The 22,007-nt window shown below is 56.7% G+C and overlaps 1 protein-coding gene across 3 annotated transcripts in view; it reads left to right on the forward strand.

The window, feature by feature from the left end:
* The first annotated feature begins 3,467 nt into the window (after window positions 1-3,467).
* Window positions 3,468-22,007, forward strand: part of KCNJ12 (potassium inwardly rectifying channel subfamily J member 12) — a 44,422-nt gene continuing 25,882 nt past the window's right edge. For all 3 annotated transcript variants that reach the window (XM_030295418.1, XM_030295412.1, XM_030295417.1), the window contains exon 1: window positions 3,468-3,627. The gene's annotated coding sequence lies outside the window, so the exon portion shown is untranslated. The remainder of the gene's footprint in view (window positions 3,628-22,007) is intronic.

Consider the following 22,007-nt stretch of genomic DNA (forward strand, 5'->3'; position numbering starts at 1 on the left):
AATGCATCGGCGTTGGGATATGAAGACGTGAATATTAAAAGAAATGGCAGTTCTGCGCCTGCTGCCCACCCCGACCAGCAAACCCCAGCCTGGGGGGGGGGGGTGCCTCCCGCTCTCGTCACCCCCTTCCATGGCTTTTTGGCCTTGGAATCGACCTCACCTCTCTGGGTCTCACTTTCCTCAAATTAAGGAGTGATTCCAGGTGGGCCGGGGGGCTCTTTGGCCTCCTGGCTGTGGCTCTGAGGATGCTGAGATGAGCAAATATTAGTTGAACAGCTATTACGTGCCACGCCCCAGGTGGGGAGGGACTGCCCCACTCCTCAGAAAGAAAGCACTTCAGATTGAGGGAAAGCCGGGAACACTCAAAGCGTGTTACCTATGTTGCTAAAACTCCTACTGTGTGCAGGGCACTGAACTCCCGTTCATCTCGTTGGCTCCTCTCACGGCCGTGTGACAGGGGCTTATTTTACAGAGACCTCAGCAAGGGCTGTGTCCACATGTCTATGCAGCCCTGCTTGGCCCCCTTCAACCCTAGAGGGAGGCATGATCCCCACCCCCTACGGGCAGTGCCCTTGTAGGGCCATGGGACGCTCTGCCTACAGACCAGGAAGCCTTGGAGCCAGGTATGTGAGCTGGTTAGAGCAAGACCCCCACATGTCCCTGTCCCTCTGTACCTTGGTCCCTGCATCTGGAACATGGTTGTGTTCACCAAAGGGAGGCTGGTGCCCCAAATTGCCCAGCAAATGCCTGGGTGTCAGGGTGCTAACAGCCGCTTCTAGGATATGATTAAGAACTGAATTCCATTCCAGCAGGTAGGGGGGTGGGATAGAGGAGCCTAAAAGCAGTGGCCCGGGGAGTCGGGCTTTCACCTTTGCCGGATATTCTTTGCCTTGCCGGAAGTCCTGGGGCAAAAGACACCTGCTGTCTCTGTGAAATGGGTCTGATAATGGCTCTGGGGGAGGCCTGGGGCCCAGGGATAAGACCTGGCTTGGTGAGGATCTAGGTGGGCACTCTGTGTAGGGAACATTCTAGGGTTGCAGATACCTTGGGAGTTACCCTTGTCCCAGGAACTGTCAGAATCCTAGGCACAGAGGTGCCCCAAGGTGTTCCTGTCCATTCCCCAGCTATGACCTTTGGATGGAACTATCTCCCGGCTGAGGGGCATCCGGGGTCCTCTGGGGACCCGCGGCGGAGCCTGGGAGGAGTGCCTTGGGGCCGGTTCCTCCTGGGGCGGGACTGTGGCCTCTCTGTCTTCCGGGAAACTGGGCGGGGGACGGTGGGGAGCTGAATCAATTCCCTCCTGGGTCGCTTGGAGGGAGAAGGAGGAAAAGTTTCCTGAGAGCTTTTGGTCCTCTGGGAGGCTGGTCTCTGAGGAGGAGGAGAAAACCAGGACACGGTGTACCAGTTAGGGGCAGAGTGGGGCATGGGGCTGGACTCTCTTGGGGTGGCCCTTCTCTCCACTGCAGCCCTTAGCAGCTGTCAAGGCAAGGGGGCAGGGGCTCTTGTTCTGGGGACAGATCGGGCCCTGAGTCCTGGTACTACCTTCAACAGCCCTGTGACAGACAATGGGCCTCCCCGTGCCTCGACTCCTTTACTTGTAAAATAGGGCCAGTGAGTGTATTCACCCTGTTGCAGCGACAGCAAAATAATTCCAGCCAGGTCTTTAGCACAGAGCCTCACACGTCTTGAGTGCTCACTCACTGTTAGCTGTTTCACCCAGCCAGGAGCCGTATCAACTGTTGAGGTATATTTTACACGCATTTAATCCTCACTGCGGCTCCGTGAGGCAGGAATGGTTACTCTCCCCACTTGATGACAGGGATAGTGAGGCACGGAGAGATGAAATGACTTGCCTCCACAGCTGGTCAATAGAGTTGGCGGAATCCAAACCCTGGACAGCCTGAGGTCGGTGAGTTCTCTGGGTGGGTTGGGCCAGGTGGCACCTACCAGCTGCCAGCGGCCTGGAGCCTGGGGCTGGGAGCCTGGGGCTGGTGGGGCCTGCAGACCGCTCTGTCTCAGCCGCCAGCAATCTGGGCGGTGGCCAGAGAGCCATCCTCCTTGGTTAGAATCCTGCAGCCAGTCTCCCTGCTGTGCAGACACATAATTATGTTTCACATTAAAGGGGAAGCTGGAAGCCAAGGGGGCCAGGAAGCCCTTTGAGGCTTGTGCTCCGGGCACAGACCTGCCTCCTTGGCCCAATTCTGTGGCCCCAAGGCTGAACAAGGGGTCAGACTGGTGATAAAATGGGGTCTTCCTGGGTCAAGGCCCAGTCGGGCAGGTCTGTCTGCCAGGATGAAAGGCCTGGGGCCCGGCGGGAGGCTGAGAGATCTGAGGCCCAGACAATAGGCCCCAGGAGGCTGGGAGGGTAGGGCGAGTGGGGACAGGCTGGGAAGAGAGCCTGAGCCTTGCTGGGGTGGCAAGAGAAGAGGGTCACATGGGGGTCAAGTCAGCAGAGAGAGAGAGAGAGAGAGAGAGAGAGAGAGAGAGAGAGTAGGGGGGAGGAGCACGGAGGAAAAAGAAGGAGATGGGAGAAGCCAAACAGAGCACAAGATGGGGAGGAGAGAGATGCTATTAAAGAGGGGGAAATGATGTATGTATATGAGTGTGCATAGAGTGTATGCCTGGTGTGCAAAAAGAAAGGATTCCATGGGAATGATGTACAAGCTAGGATCTGTGTGCACGTATGCACACGTGCAGATACCCCCCCTGCATGCACACGTGTGAGTGTGTATGCACCTGTGCACTTGGAACCATCATGCATGTCAGGACATGCATTTTGCATGCTTGTATGCTGCCACCTGAGCTGTGTACCAGGCTGTGTGGACGCGTGTGTGCAAGATTCCCTTGCCTGTCTGTGCGCTGGCCATGCACCTGTGTGTGCGCGTGTCCCTGGAGGACATGCCTCTGTGTGTGTGTGTGTCTGTGTGTGCGCGCGCGCGCCCCATTGCGCAAGTGGCTGGCGGTGTGTGTGTGGGGGGCGGCCCGGGGCTGGGGGCGCTCTGGGCCAGGCTAGGGCCCGGGTGGGCGGGGGCAGCGGCGGCGCGGCGCGGGGCGGGCGTGCTCTCGGCGGAGAGTTAGAGGAGTTGCCGAGCCCGGTTCTGGTGGCAGCGGGGCGCGGAGCTGGGTGCGCGCCGAGCCTCTGCCTCCCGCCGCCTCCTCGCCCTCCATTCCGCTCTCCCCGCCTTCCCCGGGCCTTGCCGCTGCCATCGCCTCCCTGGGAACGGTAGCCGGGGGCGAGGGGCTGGCGCGGCCGGAGCGGGCGGGGAGGCGCGGGGCGCCGGGGCGTAGAGGCGAGCGCGCCCGGCCCTGCCTGGGATCAGATAACAGCCGGCGGGGGAGGGGGTGGGCCGGCCGCGCTCCCAGCCGGACGGAGGGACGGACGCCAGCCGCGCCGGCCAGAGCGAGCGCCCCGCGGCCGGGGGCGCCGTCCAGGCGCGCGCCCCCGACCCGTGGCTGAACCGGGGAGATCGGCGCCCCACACTGACGCGCCCCTTGGCATGGAGCGCCCCCGGGGGCTGCCCTGAGGCGGCGGCGGCGATGCAGCCAGCGCGGCGGCTGCCGGGGCCAGGAACGGCCGCCCGGAGCTCGGAGGACGCGGAGCGCGCCGCGCCCGGGGCACTGACCGAGGTAAGTGCGCGGCCGCCCGGCGCCCGGCCCCCCGGGGGCCCGACTCCGGCACCCCGAAGGCCCCCTCCCCGGCCCGGAGCGAGCACGAGGTGGTGCTGCAACAGGGAAGGTGGGGCGGGAGGTTTTTTTCTTCCTCTCGTTTCTGTTTTTTTTCCTCCCTTGGTGAGCCATCGGAGGAAATGCTGACTGCGAGCTTTTCTTCCCCTGCCATGTCTCCGGCTACTGCCACCAGGGAACTTTGCTCCTTGCTAACCTTCGTCCTGGGGGCGCTCCGGGAAACTTTGAGGCGCCCTCGGCCCCCCTCTGGCCAACTCGCACATGGGGGCTCGGGAGGGAGCGTGGGGAGGCACTTTCGCGCGCGGCATCAATCCTATGCGTGACCTTCCCGGAGACCCCGGGATTAAAGTGGGGGTGCAGAGGGGGCGCAGTCTACCAGCGGCCCGAAAATGCCTCCAGGCCCTAGATCTGCGGGTCCTCGGAGTCCTTTCTCTCTCCCACCTCCCGTGCTCTAATGGAGTAAAAATATTCTGGAAATGGTGTTTTCCGCTAGCCAGCCGCCAACTCCAGCCGCACCTTTTTGCTTTTAGAAGTCGGCCTTGATCGCAGAGGCGATGACCCCTCAGCTGAGAAGCCCCCAGGGTTTCATGGCAGAAGTGGCTCCTAGGTGCTCACCTCTGCTCCCGATGCCCTATGGGGAAGCGGCGTGGGGAACCAGGGGGCTCACTGGAGTGGCACCTGGGGTGGGGAGCTCCTGTGTGTGTGGGGGGTGCTTCACATGGGAGTTGAGGCCCCAGCGCATGTCTCTGCTGCCGGTCCTGATTGAGTGTGCACTGGTCATGTGAATATTTTAAAACCTGTGTTTAGAATGGGAGGTCACAGGAAAGTGTTTCTTTAGAGATGGTCTTCTCTTTTGGGAGGTTCTCCTGGCCCCTCACCCTGCTGCCCATTTCGTAGGGGGCGTACCCATCTGGGAGTGCTGCACTGCCTGTGATCCGTTCTACTTTATTCTTTGCTCCCTGTGCCCAGGTTGGAGCCCTGGGGTAAAGTGCTGGGGACCTCCTGCCCCTGCCCCCATACCCACCTCCCGGAACCCAGGTTCACAGGCTCTGTCTTCCAGGAGCACGGAGGTGCCCATATGCCGCTGAAATCAGTAGCCACGTCTGGAAGGTAGAACCTACAAGGCGTTAGCCTCCGGCCTTATCCCTGACCCCCTCCCTTAGGTGCCGAATAAGGCCAGTCCCGCTGCCTCGCCGTGACCCCAGGCTCACTTTCTGCTAGGTTGTTCCTTTGTGGCCCCTCACCGGGGACTTCCTCCCTAGGCCGCTGCCATATGGCCGGAGGGTTAGGGAGGAGGTCCCAGTCTTGGGCCCACTGGAGGCTTATGGTCTTTTTTTTTGTGAAGTCCCCGCTCCTCTGTTCTCAGAAAATCACCCCACTCCTCGTGCTCAGAGCCCAAAGAGAATCTTCAGTAAAGTCTGCCATCAGCTTTCTGGGGGTCCCTTCTCTCCGGCCAGGGGACTGGAGGTTGGCAGCTCTAAGAAGGAGACGTTGGACGGGATCCCTTCAGGTGGGGTCAAGACTCCTTAGGGGCAATAGGGTGCAAGGAGGAGGGACTTGCTTGAGCATTCCCGGGGACAAGAACGGGCGCTCCAGTGTGCCAGATGCCAGGGGTCCCCTCTTCTCCACTGGTGCGCTGCTGAATGCATATAGGTAGGGGGTGCTCTGTAAATGCTGGGTGTTGGTGCAGCTCTGGGTTTATTGGCCTGCCCCTGGACCTCTGTCCCCATCATGGCCACCTGCCCCGTTAGGCCCCCGTAGGGCTTCCAGGCTGCTCAGGAAGGGATGTGGTGGAGGCTGCTGCCCGATCCAGGGATGTTCAGTGAGCTGTGCTGTGCTGCGAGAAAGATATGCCCAGAGAGGGGCAAGGTCTTGCCCAAAGCCACACAGCGAGTCAGGGGTTTGAGCAGAATCATCTAGCTCTTCCCAGGCCAGGGTGCTGCCCCTGTCAAGCTTCTTGTCCCAGGGCCACAGTGTCCCTCCCCTCAAGTCTTCCTGAAGCAGAACGAGGTAACATTGGTGGCCCTGCAGCAGTGAAATAATAGTGACAACAATGAAGATAGTAATAACAGTAACAATGACAGCAGTTCCCTGCAGTTATGCGGTACTGGGACGGGTTCTGCTTGTGAACAGTTCCCTCTGGTGCCCTGGGCCACAGTTGGCAGCACTGGGCATGGCACCCGGCGGCCTTGGCACACGTCTGGGGCAGAAGCAACTGCGTCGTCACTCCCGGCAACCCCTGCGGCCCTCGCCCAGCCCCAGGCTGAAGGCTGCTGGTGCTCCCTCAGAGCCCACCCGATGGCCACTCTTGGTCTCGCTGCCTCTTGGCTCTGGGCTGGGCCATCCTTCCGACAGGTGCACCTGGTGTGCGGTGCTGGGCCCCCGCCAGGGCTTTGCTGTGAGTGACACATGGGCACACCTGCCCCTCCCCTGGGGCCTGCAGCTGGAGCCCTGCCATAGGCTGGCACAGAGAAGAGGCTGAGAGGGAGGCAGCTCGTGGGCAGCGGGAGGGTGGAGGCTGGGCCGGCCACTCCAAGGTGTGGTGGGTGTGGGCTCGGGCCCACAGGCTGGCTGTACCAGGGGAATTGGCTGCGTGATAGGAAGACAGCAAAGGCCGAAGATAAAAGAAAGAAAGCCGGCTTGAAACTGGGCCGCAGGCGGGGCAGGGAGGTTGGAGGCTTCAGAGGAGCCTTGGGGGTGGGGTGGGGGCGGGGCTGGACTGAGGCAGGCGGATTTTCCAGAGGAGCCGGGCCGCAGGCGGGACTGGAGCCCTCGCCCGGGCACTGGCCGAGGGCCCAGCACTCTGCCACCTGATTTAATTTCCTAATGGTCTGCCAGTACCTAGGGTGGCATTAGCTCCATTGTACAGACAGGAGATCTGAGGCCCAAGGAGGCACCGGGAGGGACTGGAACCTGTGTCCCTCTGGTCCAGAGCCCTGGCGCTCTCCCGGGGACAGAGTTGCACCCTCCTCTGTTCCCCAGACACCCTGCCCGGCTGCGTTTGTGTGCCAGGCTGGCTGCAGGGTGCCTGCTCGGCATCCCAGTGCCCAGGTGGTGGTATCCCTGGGACCCAGGGAAGGCCGGGCGTGCCCTGTAAATGTTTGGTGGGTCTGTGTCTAGGCTGCTTTCTCTGGCCACAGAGGCCTCGCTGTGATGATGGGAGCTGTGGCGGGCCGTGAGCTCTAGTGGTGGAGACCCTGGCACCCTCAGCCGTGGTCCCGGTGTAGTGCCCGGCACACAGGAGATGCTTAATAAACTGGTGGTGAATGAATGGAGACCCAGCCCCTTCCCTCGAGAATCTCACTGTTTGGGAGGAGGCTTCAGGGCACACAGCCAAGGTGAGCGGGGCTGAGTCACTTCTCCTCGTGGTCTTCAGTTTATCATCTGTGAAGTGGGATCAAAGTCGCAGCTGGGGGGGCCCCTGAGAACACCTGGGAGGGGGGGAGTAGAAACGTGAGCTTCCGTGTGTGCTTCTGGGCAGGGGGGATCTGAGCAGAAGTGGGGGTGTGGAAAGGGAGCTGCACGAAGGAGGGGAATGTGGCACCAGAGCCTTGAGAATCTGTCATTCCAGTGCAGCCTGTCCTTGGACATGTGGGGAAACTGAGGCCCAGAGAGGCTAAGTGGTTTGCTGCAGCGGGAGAGGGCCTCAGACACAGGCCTCCTGCTCCTGCTGTGTGTCTTGTGCCCCCTCCCCTTCTCCACCCCTTCTCTCCACCCACCCCCCCGACGTTCCATAGCGCAGGTCTTCCTGCCCAGCTGCTGAAGTGGCAGCTGCAGAGGCAGCGTGAGGCTGAGGGGACCTTGGGGACCCCTGGTCCAGCCCCCTAATTGGCCTTCGGCCCTGTAACATCAGACAGAGTCCCATTTGCACGGCCAGACAGGAGCGGGGGCCCCTTTCTCAGTGATCCCGGGGAGCAGGTCTACCCCGGCTGTGCATTGGTGCTGCCCCAGAGTCAGTGGGAGCAGCCTCCTGGATCCTGCCAGGGACCCGTCCCCCTTCAACCAGCCTGGACTGAGCACTCCCACCACTTGGGCAACTGAAGCCTCCCCCTCCTTCCATCATCTGTGGTCTGGGTCTCTTTGGGGGACTCGGGCTTGGGGAAGGGCCAGGGAACAAAGATAAAGCCTTCAGAGTGGCCGTGCTTGCTTGAGCACCTACTGTGTACTTGACACACTCTGGGTGCTGTCGTCTTGGTCTTGGGCTCAGGATCCTCCCGTGTCCTGCCCCCCCCCCCTTTTGCCCTCAACTCAGAATAAAAGCCACACTCCTCACTGTGGTCCACAGGGCCCTGCACAGTCTGGTACTACCCTCTCTGCCCCCCACTGTCTCCCTCTCCTCAGGCCGCCCTGCCTTTCTCCTTGCTGTGCCTCCAACACCTGAGGCCTGCTCCTGCCCCAGGCCATTTGCACTTGCTGCTCCCTCTGCTTGAAACACTCTTCCCCAGATCCCCACAAAGCCTCCTCCTTCACCACCTTCAGGTCTTGTCCAAAGACCACCTCCTCCATGACGCCTCTCCTGGATGACACCATGGGCTCCCTTTGCCCACATTCCCTCTCTTGCTTTTTTCGACGCGTCAAATTTAATGCCATCCACCATGTTATGTTTTATTTGCTTATCTTGTTTATTGTCCGTCTCCCCCACTGGGATATAAGTGCCTTAAGTGCAGAGGTTTGGGTCTTATTTGTTCCCAGCTACGTCCCCAGCACCTACAGCACTACCCTGTGTGTAGTAGATGCTCGATAAACATGTGGGGAATGAATGGGTTGGTTCCTCCATGTGCGGTGCTTGATAGATAGTGAGTGTGCTCAGTAGCAGTGGTAGCCACAATTATCATCCCATTCTGCAGATCAGAAAACCGAGCTTCGGAGAAGTGACATCACTGTCCCCAAACTGAGGAGCTTGTCGGGGGCAGAGCGAGCTTTCAGACCTCTCCTCTGAGCCCTTGGCCTGCCGTCTGTCTGTGAGGGGGAGAGAAGTGGCATTTATTTCAGGCCCCAACTCTGCGTTGAGCTCTTTCTGTCTGTGACCTTATCAGCTTCAAGCTCTGAACCTTGCCGTGTTTCCTGGGCTTTGGCTTGCTTGCAGCTTAGGGCGTCCCCCATCCCCACTCTGTGAGGGGCAGAAACCACATTCCCATTGCAGATCTAAGCAAACTGAGGTGCAGAGGGTCAGGGCCGCTCGGTCCTCAGCGCTTCTCTTCACGTTTATAAATCTATGGGCCTTCAGTAGAATGTGTGGAGGCCGGCTGCAGGGGCTGGGGGTGGCAGAGGGGACAGTGTCTCCATTTCTTGCCCAATTAAGCACTTTCACATGCCCATCGGCCTTTTGTTTTGTGTCGGTGTGTTTTACCTCCTCTGCACAGTCTCTGTTTTTGAGCACCACACCCAGGTTGAAACATTTTATGTTTCAAGATTGGCCATTACCAACTTTAGCAGCTTTCCAGCTGTAAAAAGAACCTATAAGCCTTCTAGCTGGCAAAGCACAGCCCCTTGGCTCCCCCAGATCACCCCATCGCCTCTGCCAACCTAAGGCTTACACTCCTTCTGTGGATGTGCAGATAGGTTCCCGAGGGGCCGGGCCTCGGCCAGGGCTGTTCAGCAACCCCAGGTGCCCAGCGGCCGTTTAGCCAGATGTGCCCCAGGGCAGGGCACTGTCTCCTGAGGCCCACCCTCCGGGCAGAAAAGGGATCAGGTCATAATGAAAACCAGAGCTATCTCCAGATTGCCTGTGAGTGTCATTAGCCTCTGACCTGTGAGTGGGTGTCCTGGGGGAAGGGTGAATATGACATCCCAAGGTGGGAGTGGGCCAGAGAGGGACAGCCCCAGCCAGAGGTGGTGAAATGCCTCAGAAGCAAGGTGGGGGGTCGTGGTCGAGACTCTCTGCCCCCTAGAGCCTCCTTGCAGCTGTTCTGAGACTTACTTAGGAGAGCTGGGGCGGGGAGGAGGGAGCCTGTGGAGATAGGGAGGTCCTGAGCTCTGTGTGTGTGTGTGTGTGTGTGTGCGCGTGTGTGTGTGAGTGTGTGTGTGTGTGTGTGTGTGTGTGTGTGATGGAGACTCTGAGAGGCTGAGGGCAAGAGAGGTCAGGGAGGGGCTGTGCGGCCCCCACCTCCTGCCCACCTCCCTCTCCTTCCAGCTGCAGCCTGAGCCCCCTGAGCTGGCGGCTGCAGCCCTGCAATTCTCCAGCACTTAAAGCAAAAATAAATCACTGCCAGCAGCTGGCGTTCTGGGTGGTAGCAGCCGCCTGCCTCCTGCCCCCGACCCTATGCCTCTGGGCTCTTGGTTCCGGGCCAAGGCCAGGCCAGGCTTCCACTCGGGCCTGTGGGGGCCTGAGGAGGACTGGGGATGGCCGGGGGGAGCTGGCCCCATCCCTTCACGCCCCATTCCTTCACGGGACTAGAGCTTGGTAAGGCCCAGAGAGTGTGAGGCCTGCCTGGGTCACGTGGAGGGCAGAGGTGGATGCAGGGCGTGGGGATCTGGGGGCAGGTAGGGAGCTCAAAAGTGGGGTTTCCTAGCGGCCTTGACTGTGGCCTCATGGAAGCAGGGTGTGACAGGACCTGGGAATCCCGGTGCCACCCCATCCTCAGGACCAGCCCCTGGCATCTCTTTTCTCCCAGGCCCCTCCCTTCCCTTCTCGGAGAGGTCTCTCCGGTCAAGTATTAGTGTGCAGGCTCTGGGGATGTCAGGATTTTGGCGCCATTCATGCTTTCCACGATTAGCTCTTGAGCGAGGACGGTGAGCTGTGCCCTGTGCCTTGGGATCGCGGCTGATGTCTTGGTGGGTGGAAGAGGATAAAAGAAACAAGCGAACAAACACATAAGGAAGCATAGACTTTGTCATGCCTTTTTTTTCCCATGAATCATTATCGTTTTTAATTATTAGAGTGTTACATGCTCATGGTAAAGTATTAAATAAGTGTAGGGACAGAAAGTGAATCTCTCCTTCTCAGACTCTGTCTTCCGCCTCACCCCAGCCCAAAGCTTTATGTTCTTGAGGTGACCATTATTAGAGAACTTTCTGGATTGTCTGAGTGCTTACGCAAACATGTGAATGTAGTTATATAAACATGCCAACATCTATAGTTCCCTTTCCCCTTTCTTCCTTTCTTGCTTTCTGTTTTTTTTTTTTTTCCCCGTGGGATCATTCCATACGCACTGTCCCTGCTGATGCCCCAGGGCTCCAGACCCAGGGACTTCATCCTTTCTCCTTTGATGGGCATTGGCTTGAGGGCTGAGTCACAGAGTCCAGATCATAGAGTCTTAGCTGTGGAGTCTTTGAATATCCAGAGCCACCCAAGCGTACGGGTCATGGATTCTTTGAGTTGGGAAGTTGTAACCTCTTTGAGACCGAGATTACAGAGTTGCAGAATTGGCGCATCTTAGCCGTGGGAGAGGTGCCGAATCCTGGACGGGGTACCTCCTTCCTCAGACCTCTCTGGGAGCACGCTCCATCCCCAGAGATTCTGGTTCGGAGGGTCTGGGGTAGAGCCTGGGAACTTGCACTTTTCAATCTTCCGAACCTCGGAGCCCCCAGCCCAGCCCCCTTCGGTCCCCATGCCACTGCGAAGCTCCCTGCCCTGGGGCAGATCCCACCCCCTCTGGGCCTTAGTGACCCACAGCTCATGCACCACAGGGAAGGTGCTCGCTGCCGTCGTTTACTTCTTCATGGTCTTCAGAGCTACGGTGGGGGGAAGGGCCTCTGGGGAACCGGTCACCCCTGATTCATCTCTGAGCCTCTCCATCTCAGATGTCTACCACCTGCTTGGCGAGCCCATCATTCCCATAACCTGGTTTGAGCCTGAATCTGAAAGACACTGCCCACCTCGGTCCACTGAGGGCCCCTGGTGGAGAGGATCTGCTAGCCTAAGTCCGAGAGGGGTGTGAGTCACCCCCACTGCTCCTGGACCCCCAGTCTCAGTTTCCCCATTTACGAAATGGGTGTGGACACCAGGCCCACATCTGGGCACCCACTTTTTCATCCCTCTTGGCTTTGGCTCTGCGGTCAAGGCAGGGCAGGGCAGGGCAGGGCAGTTTCCTCTCTCTCTCTGCTCCCCCGCCCTCTGCCATTCGGGCCGGAGGCTCAACCGTGCCCATATTCTTGGCCTGCTGAGCTTCAAGCTGTCGGCAGCACCTGCCTGGCTGGGGCGGCCAGGCCCCCTCCTGGGCCCTGGGGAGCCTTCAGGACCACTGGAAGGGGTGCCCCCAGCAGACCTTGGGGCAGCTACAGAATGGTCCAGCCCCTCCCTGGGGGCTGCATAATGAGGAGCCCCTGGCTGCCTTCCTCCTTTCCTCTGTGGACCCTGCCAGCCGCAGCCTCACAGGCACCCCTGGGGCCTGGCCCTCATCCTGCAGCAGATGCCCTAGTTCTGAAGCTCCAGGGCCAGGTGACCAGGCTTTGGGCCCTGTCCCGACCCAGCTACCTTCCTGGTGGTCGCAGGACCAGCCGTGGTTGGGCAGGCTCCAGGGGTCCTCTGGACCAGCGATCCGAGCCAGTGGTATCAGTTTCTTCATCTGTGAAATGGGAACACTAGGGAAAATGGGTTGAATGAACACATACACTTGAAATTGTGTCCGGGTGGTGGAAGGAGCACGGAGGCAGCAGTCCAGGGGGGACAATCAGCCAGGTCCCAGAAAGGAAAACAGACGCAGGGACAGTGGGGAGCAAACTGCACCCTGTATTAGTTTCCCGTGGCTGCCATAACAAATTACCACAAACAGAGTGGCTTAGAACGACACAGATTTATTATATCCCAATTCTGGGGGCCAGAAGTCTGAAATCAAGAGGTCGGCAGACTTGCTTCCTGCTAAGGCTCTGAGGGAGAATCATTCCATGCCTCTCTCCCAGCTTCTGTAGCTGACACCAAAACTTGGTGTTCCTTGCCGTATAGACACATCCCTCCAATCTCTGCCGTTTCTTCACCCAGCCTTCTTCTGTCTGTGTCTTGTCGTGTCCTGTCTGGTCTTCTCTTTTCTTCTCTTCTAAAGACACTTGTCATTGGATGGAGGACCCATCCTAATCTAGAATGATCTCATCTCCAGATCCTTGGGTTAATTTTATTTGCAAATACCTTTTATCTAAATAATGTCACTTTCACAGGTTCTGGGTGGACATATCTTTTGCGGGGGGGGGGGCATTCATTCAACCCACTACACATGGTCAACCTGGATACGCTGTCCTTTCTTTTTTAAGAAACGTATTCTATTTTAGCGATGTATTTTGGAGACATACAGCATTGGGGTTACATGCCTGATCTTTGCTACTGTGCCAGTTGTGTGTCCTTGGACAAATTATTCAGCTGTTCTGTGTCTCAGTTTTCTCATTGGCAAAATGGAGCTATTAGGGTCCTTTGTCCATTAGGCTGTTGGGAGCAGTCAGATGAAACACGTAGCCCTGGGATGGGGTGTGTGTGACACCTTTTGTTAGTATACCAACCAGTGAAATGGTTTTAAAATCTAGCTGGCGTTTCCCATGCGAGGCTGAGTTTCCATTTAGTCAGCCCGCCTCATTCTGATACGCTTCTGTGTCTCCGCCCACCCCTGGGCTGTTCCTGCCCGGACTTAGGTCCCCATGCCTGGGTTGCCCAAGCCAAACGTTCCAGAAATGGCCCTGTGGGGTCAGAGGGCCTGTGCCTCTGTGACGTCGAGAGCCGTCACTGCCGTGCCCTCCTCCGGGTCATCCCAGCGTCCTCACCTCTCGGCAGAGCCGAGCGAGCCTGCGCCCTCGCACCCACGGCCGCCAGTGTCGCTGGCCACCCAGCCCCTGCCAGTCCTGGCTGTGACGGTGGCCCTTGCACTTCCGTTGCTTGTTCTGGAGTCAGGTGGGGCAGCTCTTTACATCCAGACACCTTCCCATAGCTTTTCTGGCCGCAGCCAGCTCCTGCAAGGACCTTGTTTTCCTGACCTTCATCCTTCCCCCAGGCTCAAGTCACTGGGAGTCAGGTGGCATGCCCCTGCCCTTTCTCATCGCAGTGGGTCTTCGTGACTAACGCCAGGGACAGGAAGCGGCTGCCTCGTCTTGCGGATGCCCAAACGGAGTCTCAGAGAGGCCGCGCGCAGCCCATCGTGTCTCTCAACAGCCCAGTCTGCGCCCGGAGCCCGAGGGGTGGGCTCCTCAGGGGTCTGGGTTTCCCTGAGAGCTCGAAGTTGCCAGAGGGAGGGGGCTGGGTTTTATTCCCGCCGTCGCCCCCGCTTCGGGCCACGACGGATGAGCCGCTGCGATGCCCTGGCCTGATGCCACGTGGCCAGGAGAGCCTGGGTGTCCTCAGCCCCTCCCTTGGCTTCCGGTGGCCGTCAGGACGTTTTGGGGGCTTTAGCAAAATGCATGCCCTGGTGGTGAAATCAGCAGCCCGTGGTGGTACTGGGTGCCTTTATTTCTCAGGAAGTGACGTGACGTTTCGCTGAGACTTGGCACCCAAAAATAATAATGAAAATGACTGTTTACCCAGTGTCTTCTGGTGCCAGGTGCTGTGCTCAGTGCTTTCCCGAACATTATCTCATTTAATTCTCAAAACGTCCTGGCCAGGCGGGGCGTAGGGCTTGAGAGAGGAGCCACTGAGGGACACAGGTGGCCAAAACAGCGTTTGAACCCAGATTGACAGGCCCTATGAGCGGGCCTCAGTTTCTCTCCAAAGGCACGAAAGCCACAGGCCCTGCCGTGTTCTCCCCCGAGGGGGCAGAGATGCCCTGGCCAAGGATCCGGGAAATGCGATGTTGGGCAGGAGCCAGGTCGGCCTGGATTCCAATGGGGCTGTCGCCCTCTGCTAGCTGTGTGTCTTGAGGCAAGCAGCTTCACCTCTCTGAGCCTCACTCCCTTACTCTGAGAAATGGGGCTAAGTCTACACCCCGTTTAAACTGCGATCGTGTGTGCCAAGTGTTAGCACTATTACAGAGCTCTAGACGATGGAGGGCTCCCAGAGTTCTGTCCATTTTGCAGGGGGAGAAATTGAAGCCCCAAGAGGGAGGGACCGGCAGAGCTGATGCCCACATTGAATGACCTGCTGTCCTCTGTCCCCTGAGACCTCGGCCACCGAACACGGCGTCCGTCCAATCTCCCTCATTCTTACCCCCACAGGACTAGAGCAGAAAGGTCATCGCTTGAGCACCTACTGTGTGTTGGGAGGCTCATGCAGGGGAAAGATTTAGGTCGAGGTCTTGCTAAAGCTCTCAGGGTCGGGGTTCCTCCCCTTCATCCATTTCTCACGTCTGTTTATTGGTCCCACGTCCCTGGAGCCCCAACCCCACCCACAGCTGAGTTCTGTGGGTCTGTGGATATGGGGTGGGGGCACAGCACGCTGCCTATAGACCTGGCCACGAATGTTATTTGATGCCCTGGGATGTGATGGCAGCCGCTCTGGTGCCTGTGCAGACAGAGGAGCCGTTGATCACTTCTTCCTTCACTCACTGATTCCTTTAATTATGGACTTAAATTAACCCATGGCCTGAGGAGAAGTTTCTGCAGAGGACGGGGGGATGGCAGAGCAGAGAAGGCACCCTAAGGAGGTGTCTCTACACCAGTGCCTCCCAGGGTGAGTTTCCAGCCAGTGGAGACCTTAGAGAGTCCTTCAGACTCTCCTTCAGAGAGGCCATCCCTGGGGCCCTGGGCAGGGCCTGGGGCAGAGAGGTTTCTTGCCACCTGCCTCTTGGGCACACCCTGACCCTCCTAGACACCAGGGAGAAAGACGTAAGGGACACGAACCCCTGAGTCTGTTGCCTGGGGTGGCCAGTTAGCCCCACCTCACTCCAGGTGCTGCTTCTCGGCTTACACTGCTGATCCCAGGCCTGTCTCCTTCCTGCCTGTTCCGGAACCTTTTCCCTCAGTTCTGGGGCCCTGCCCTTCACTTCAAGGTCCCGGACCCTTAGCTGACAGTGTGGCCTCCTCTTTCACTGAGAAAATCAAAGAAGAGAACTTCTACTTGCTCCCACCACAGCCACTCATGTCCTGGCACCTGTGCCCCTCAGCGTGCCTTCTTCTCTTTCCTGCGGATGGAATGATCTCCTGCCTTGCCCACTGGGCCCCCATCCCTCGCACCTACCCCAGATCATCACTGTGGTGAGTCTCCCTCTCTCTGCTAGACACTTCTCTACACGCTGCACCTGTTTCTTCCAAAGGTGGGCATTAAGGGTTCACCGTAGGCCAGCACTTTCTGCAAGTACCAGGACTCTCCAGGGAACAAAACAAAGACCTGACAACACCCATTCATTGTCAAAACTCCCAGCAAACTAGGACTAGAGGGGAACTTTCCTGCCTTGATAAAGACTATCTACAAAAAACCCTATAGCTAACATCATATTTAATGACGGGAGATCCCACTTAGATCAGGTACAAGGCAAGGATGTCCCCTCTCACCACTCCTTCTTAGCATTATACTGGAAGTCCTTGCTAATGCAATTAGGCGAGAAAAGGAAATAAAAGACATACAAACTGGGAAGAAAGATAAAAGTGTCTTTGTTCACAGATGACGTGATTGTCTATGTAGGAACATCTGAAAGAATTGACAAAAAACAAATAAGCCCTGGAGCAAATAAGCAATTTAGCAATGTTGCAGGATACAAGGTTAATATACAAAAGTCAATTGCTTTCTTATATACCAGCAACGAACAAGTGGAATTTGAGATTAAAAACAATACCGTTGATATTAGCACTCCCTGGAATGAAGTGCTTAGGTTCAAGTCTAACAAGATATATGCAAGATCTTTAAGAGGGAAACTCCAACACTCTGATGAAGGAAATCAAAGAAGAACTAAATAAATGGAGAGATATTCCATGTTTATGGATAGGAAGACTCAATATTGCCGAGATGTTAGTTCTTCCCTGTCTGATCTATAGACTCAATGGAATCCCGATCAAAATACGAGTTAATTTATGAATATCAACAAACTGATTAAAGTCATATGGAGAGGCAAGACTCAGATGAGCCCAACATACTATTGAAGAAGAACAAAGTCAGAGGACTGACACCACGTGACTTCAAGACTTGCTGTAAAGCTACAGGTATCAAGACAGTGTGGTATTGACACAGGAATAGACAAATGGATCAAAGGAACAGAGTGGAGAACCCAGAAATGGACCCCTATAAGTATTGTCAACCGGCTCTGACAACGGAGCAAAGATAGTCTTTTCAACAAAAGGGGCTGGAAGAGCTGGACATTCATAAGAAAAAAAAAAAAACCTAGACATAGACGTTGCACCCTTCATAAAAGTTAACTCATATTGGATCATAGATCTAAATGTAAAATGCAGAAGTATTAAACTCCTGGCAGATAACATAGAAGAAAACCTAGATGGCCTTGGATCTGGTGATGCCTTTTTAGCCACACCAAAGACACGATCCGTGAATGAAATGATTGACAAGCCGGACTTCATTAAAATTAAGAACTTCTGCTCTGGGAAAGGCAGTATTAAGACAATTAGAAGACAAGCCATGGACTTGGGGAAAACATTTGCAAAAGACACATTTGATAAAAGGCTGTTATCCAAAATATACAAAGAAGTCTTACAACTCAACAATAGGAAGCAAGCAACCTAATTGGAAAATGGGTCAAAGACCTGAATGGACGTGTCAGCAAAGAAGATACACGGATGGCAGGCAACATAGGAAAAGACACTCCACGTTATATGTCATCGGGGAAATGCAAATTAAAACAACGAGATGCCACTGCACACCTATTAGAATGGCCCGAATCCAGGATACTGTTGACACCAAGTGTAGGCGAGGACACAGAGCAAGAGGAACTGTAATTGCTGGTGGGAATGCAAAATGGTGCAGCCTCTTTGGAAGACGTTTGGTTCTTAAAAACTGAACATCCTATTACCGTATGATCCAGGAGTCATACTTCTTGGTATTTACCTAACAAAGTCGAGAACTTACATCCACACAGAAACTGCACGCAGATGTTTATAGCAGCTTTAGTCACGATTGCCCAAACTTGGAAGTAACCAAGATGTTCTTCAATAGGTGAATGGATAAATGGTGCATCCAGACAATGGAACCTTATTCAGCAAAAAAAAAAAAAAAAAAAAAAAAGAGAGAGAGAGAGAGAGAGAGAGAGATCAAGCCATGAAAAGACACGGAGGACTTTAAGTGCAGATTTACTAAGTGAAAGAAGCCAGTCTGGAAAAGCTATATGCTGTAGGATTCCAACTATGTAACATTCTGGAAAAGGCAAAACCATGGAGACAATAAAAAGGTCAGTGGTTGCCGGGCGTGGAGAAGGGGAGATGAATAGGTAGAGCACAGAGGATTTTTAGACAGTGAGACTATTCTGTATGATGCCATAATGATGGATACAAGTCATTACACATTTGTCCAAAACCATAGAAAGTACAACGCCAGAGGTTAGCCTTAAGGTAAACTGTGGACTTTGGGTGATTATGATGTGTCAGTTTAAGTTCACCAATTGTAACAAATGTACCACTTTAGTGAGTGATGTTGACAGTGGGGGAGGCTGTGCATGTGTAGACTCAGGGGGTATATGAGAAATCTCTGTACCTTCCCCTCAATTTTGGTGTGAACCTAGAACACCTCTACAAAATAGTCTTGGAAAACGAGTAGTCTTGGAGGGCAGCCAACCCCCTGCCCTCACATGTCAAGGGGCAACTGAGCATAGATTTCTGAATAAGTGACCGTAGAATACACGGGAGGGAAGGGGACATCTGATCGGAGACCTTCATGGAGTCAGGGAGGAGCCAGGAGCATATCGGAGGGAAGCGGGCCCGGGGAGAGGCCAAAGGTAGGTGGTGTTCCCCCATCGGGGTCAGGGACTGGTGTGGAGAACAGACATCATGGCTGGAGCAGCGTGAGTAAGGAGGGGGCCTTGCAGGTGGCCCGGAGGCCATGCAGTGCTCTGCTATTGTTTCCTTCTTTCTTGCAACAGCAAGCGTTTCTTTCCCACTCTCTGGGCCGTGGCCGTGGCCCCGCTGAGTGGGTGTGAGGAGTTAGCCTTGCATCTGTCAGGCTTTAGTTGGGTTCAAATCCCTTTCATGTGACTCCTCAAAAAAAATATTTTTTGAGGCGAAATTCACATGACATAAAATTAACCATTGAGAGCGAGCCATTCGGTGGCATCTAATACATTCACAAGGGTGTGCAAATGTACCTCTCATCCTGTTCCAAAACGTTTTCATCGCAGGACAAAACCCTGTGCGCATTAAATAATCACCCCCCACCCTCCAACCCACACTCTCCATGCCCCCATCCCCTGGCAGCCACTGCTTTCTGCGTCTGTGTATTTACCGATTCTGGACATTCATATACGTGGAATCATCCAACTTGTGGCCTTTTGTGTCTGGCTGCTTTCGCTTGGCAGAGTGTTTCTGAGGCTCATCCAGACTTCAGTGTGGCTCAGTACTTGATGGTTTTTAGGGCTGAATGATGGTCCGTGGGTGAATGTACCACATTTTGGTCATCCTTGGGCAGTTGACGGGTGTCGGGGCAGTTTCCGCCTTTGGCTGTTGTGAGTCGTGCTGCTGGGAACAGTCATGTACATGGTCATGTGTGAACACTGGTTTTCAGTTCTCTTGGGTCCATACTTAGGAGTGAACTGCTGGGTCATATGGCAACCCTGTGTTTAAGTTTCTGAGGATATATTATCTTCCGCCACTAAAAGCACGCTCTCTTGACCGCCCCCTCCCCTTTGGCTTCTGCTCATTTCTCTGCTCCCTGTAACTACAGAACTCCTCACTGCGTGTGTCCCCAGTCGCTTTCCCCAATTTCTCCTCTTGGCCTTTGCCCCTGATCTTTGTACCTATGGTGGCAGTACAAACTGCTCAGGTCCAGGTCACCTGGGTCCCCCTTGGTCACCTCCAGAGTTCGTCTGGCTCACCGTCAGCACCGTCTGGGCCCAGGGCCCTGGCTCCCCCTGGGAAGGTCTGCGTGGCTCGACATCCGCCCCAGCGCCTTGAGGTGTGCTCACTGGGGTGCCCTCTCCTCCCCGCCAACCCCGGGCCTCAGCCGTGTCCTCAGCCAGCTCTCGGTCTCATCTCTCATCCAGGCCTGCCCTCCGCTTCCAGGCTCAGCCCCCTCCCTGCCCAGCAGCATCTCCCCTGCGAGCTCTTACCTTCCCCTGATCCTCTGCCCCCTCCCCGGGCGGCAGGCGACCTCCCACGACTCCCAGCAGGGCTTCAGGTGGCCAGCGGGTTGGGGGAACTGAGCCACGGCTTGGCCTTCCGGCAGGACTGCTTCCTGGCTCCGCCGCTGTGGCCTGGACTCCTCATCGGAACGGTGGATGCGGGCATCCAGCTGTCCACCTCCAAGGACTGTCCTTACGGTGAAGCAAGACAATCAGTGGAGGGTGCCCGGTGTGTGGCCTGCATGGGGGTGGGGTGGGCTTTCTGAAGCGGCTTCCTATCCTGTCTTTCTTCCTGAGCTGCAGCAACTTCTACAGGAAGCGGTCCAGGCATGCCACAGAGCTTTGTTGACCCTTAGTTTCCCCATGTGTAAAGTGGGAATAATAAGCTACCCACTAGAGGTCCTAGCAGGGCTCTGTGTCTAGGAGTTCCCACAAGTTCGGCACACAGTGGGCTCTCAACCTGTGCCTGCTTGGGGGTCACGGACGAGTGTGCTCAGCAGTGCCCAGCCAGGCAGGCAGGGCTCCTCAGGGAAGGGGGGCCCTGCCTGCTACAGTGGGGATGGAAAGGCAGGAAGGGGACAGATGCCACCTCCTGATAGGACCCCCCTCTACCCCTCCCTCCCGAGACTGCAGCTGCTTGAGGCGGAGGCACAGACCCAGCTGATCCCCCACCCCCTCATCAGCCTGTCAGCACCGAGGATCCGGCAGGAGCCCCCCACCGAGGCTGTGCCTGGCGGCTGGATTTGGAGGGCGTCCAAGCCACCTGGCTCCCCCTTGGCCTGGGGATGCTGGTACTGTTGCGAGTGGAGGGTTTCATGGTCCCCTGCCCTCCTCTCTGTTTCCCGTCCTCACAACCCAGGAGTCCAGGCACATGGGGTCAGTGTGAACCAGCCGTGTTCACAGGGCCAGGCCCGTGGTGATGAGTCCCGTTTGGGGACAGTGTAGACGGACGTGGACTGTAGAGACAGGTGGAAAGCCATTGGAGATGGGGGTGCGTGGCTCCGTGTGTGTGGTGGTCGTGCAGGGGCCCTGACCGTGGAGAGGGCGTGCGCCTGAGTTCTGTGAGCGGGTGGGAGAGATGTGTGTGTCCTGGCCAGTGAAGTGGATGTGGCCCGACGGCACAGGTGGGGCGGGCGGCGCGGGTGGGCGTGGGGAGTATACATGGGTTGGTCCCCCCGCCTCCCCTTTCCCTGACCCTCGGTACCTTCTGCCCCTCTTGCCCAGCCCACCGCTCTCTGGGGAGGGGCTGAGGCTGCTTCTAGGCCGGGGCTGGATTTGTAAGTCATTATTGTGTCCCTTGACATCACTCTAACATCCCGTTCCCTGCACCACGGTGCCCGTGTCTCCCCAGTTCCCAGGTTCTCTGGCTCACCTGTCACCTGCCCTCCACCCACAGCTGGAGGGAAAGTGCAGGCTCCTGGGTCTCTGGAAAGGATGTTTACTGGAGGCTTCTGCTGCTTCAGAGTTTTATGGGTGCTTTCACAAGATAACCGTGGAAATGCTGTCTTCTTGGTATCCCCAGTTACAAAGGAGGACGTGAGGCGCAGAGAGGTTTGAGGGATTTTCTGGGCCCCCAGGTGCTCCTCTGAGCCCGGGTCCAGGGGTCTGGCTCTGGCTGACGGAGCAGCCCTCCGAAGCCCAGCTTCAGGGTCCCACACAGTCTGTCCTTATGTCACTGGCTGTTCCCGGGGCTGGCCCCGCCCCCTGCTGCCCTTCCCTGTGCACACAGAGCCCGTGCAGCATCTTGCCCTTGTGCAAGGCCTCGGGTGTTTTTGCTTTCTTGCTCACAGGGCCAGCACTCTCTGCAGGCCATCGATCTGGTGTTGGGGGCCTCTAATGTCCTTCTGGGGGCCTGGGGCCCCTGTCTGGGCTGAGCTGCGGCCACCACTAGGCAGAGGCCTATGCAGAGGGAGGCCAGGGGATCCCAGGCTATGAGGGCCCCTCCACACTTTTCTTCAACAACTGATTGCCGAGTGCCCGGTCTGTGTCAGGCGCCAGGCTTGTCTCAGTGTCCCCACTTTACAGATGAGGCCCCAGAGGCCTGGAATGCACAGTTCAGCCCCCCAAGTGTGAAGCCAGCCCCTGTGCCCCTTCTGTCCTGCCCCCACACTGAGGGCCCTTCTTTGGCAGAAGGATCCTTCTTCAAGCTGGGGCTGGGGCACTGAGGGCGCTAATGGTCACCAGTGCGGGCCTCTCTTGCCGCCCCACGGGCTGGAGCAGAGAGAGGAGTCCAGATCTGGGCTGTGACTCACATGAAGT

Source organism: Lynx canadensis, chromosome E1 (assembly GCF_007474595.2).
Source record: "Lynx canadensis isolate LIC74 chromosome E1, mLynCan4.pri.v2, whole genome shotgun sequence".
Taxonomy (NCBI): Eukaryota; Metazoa; Chordata; class Mammalia; order Carnivora; family Felidae; genus Lynx; species Lynx canadensis.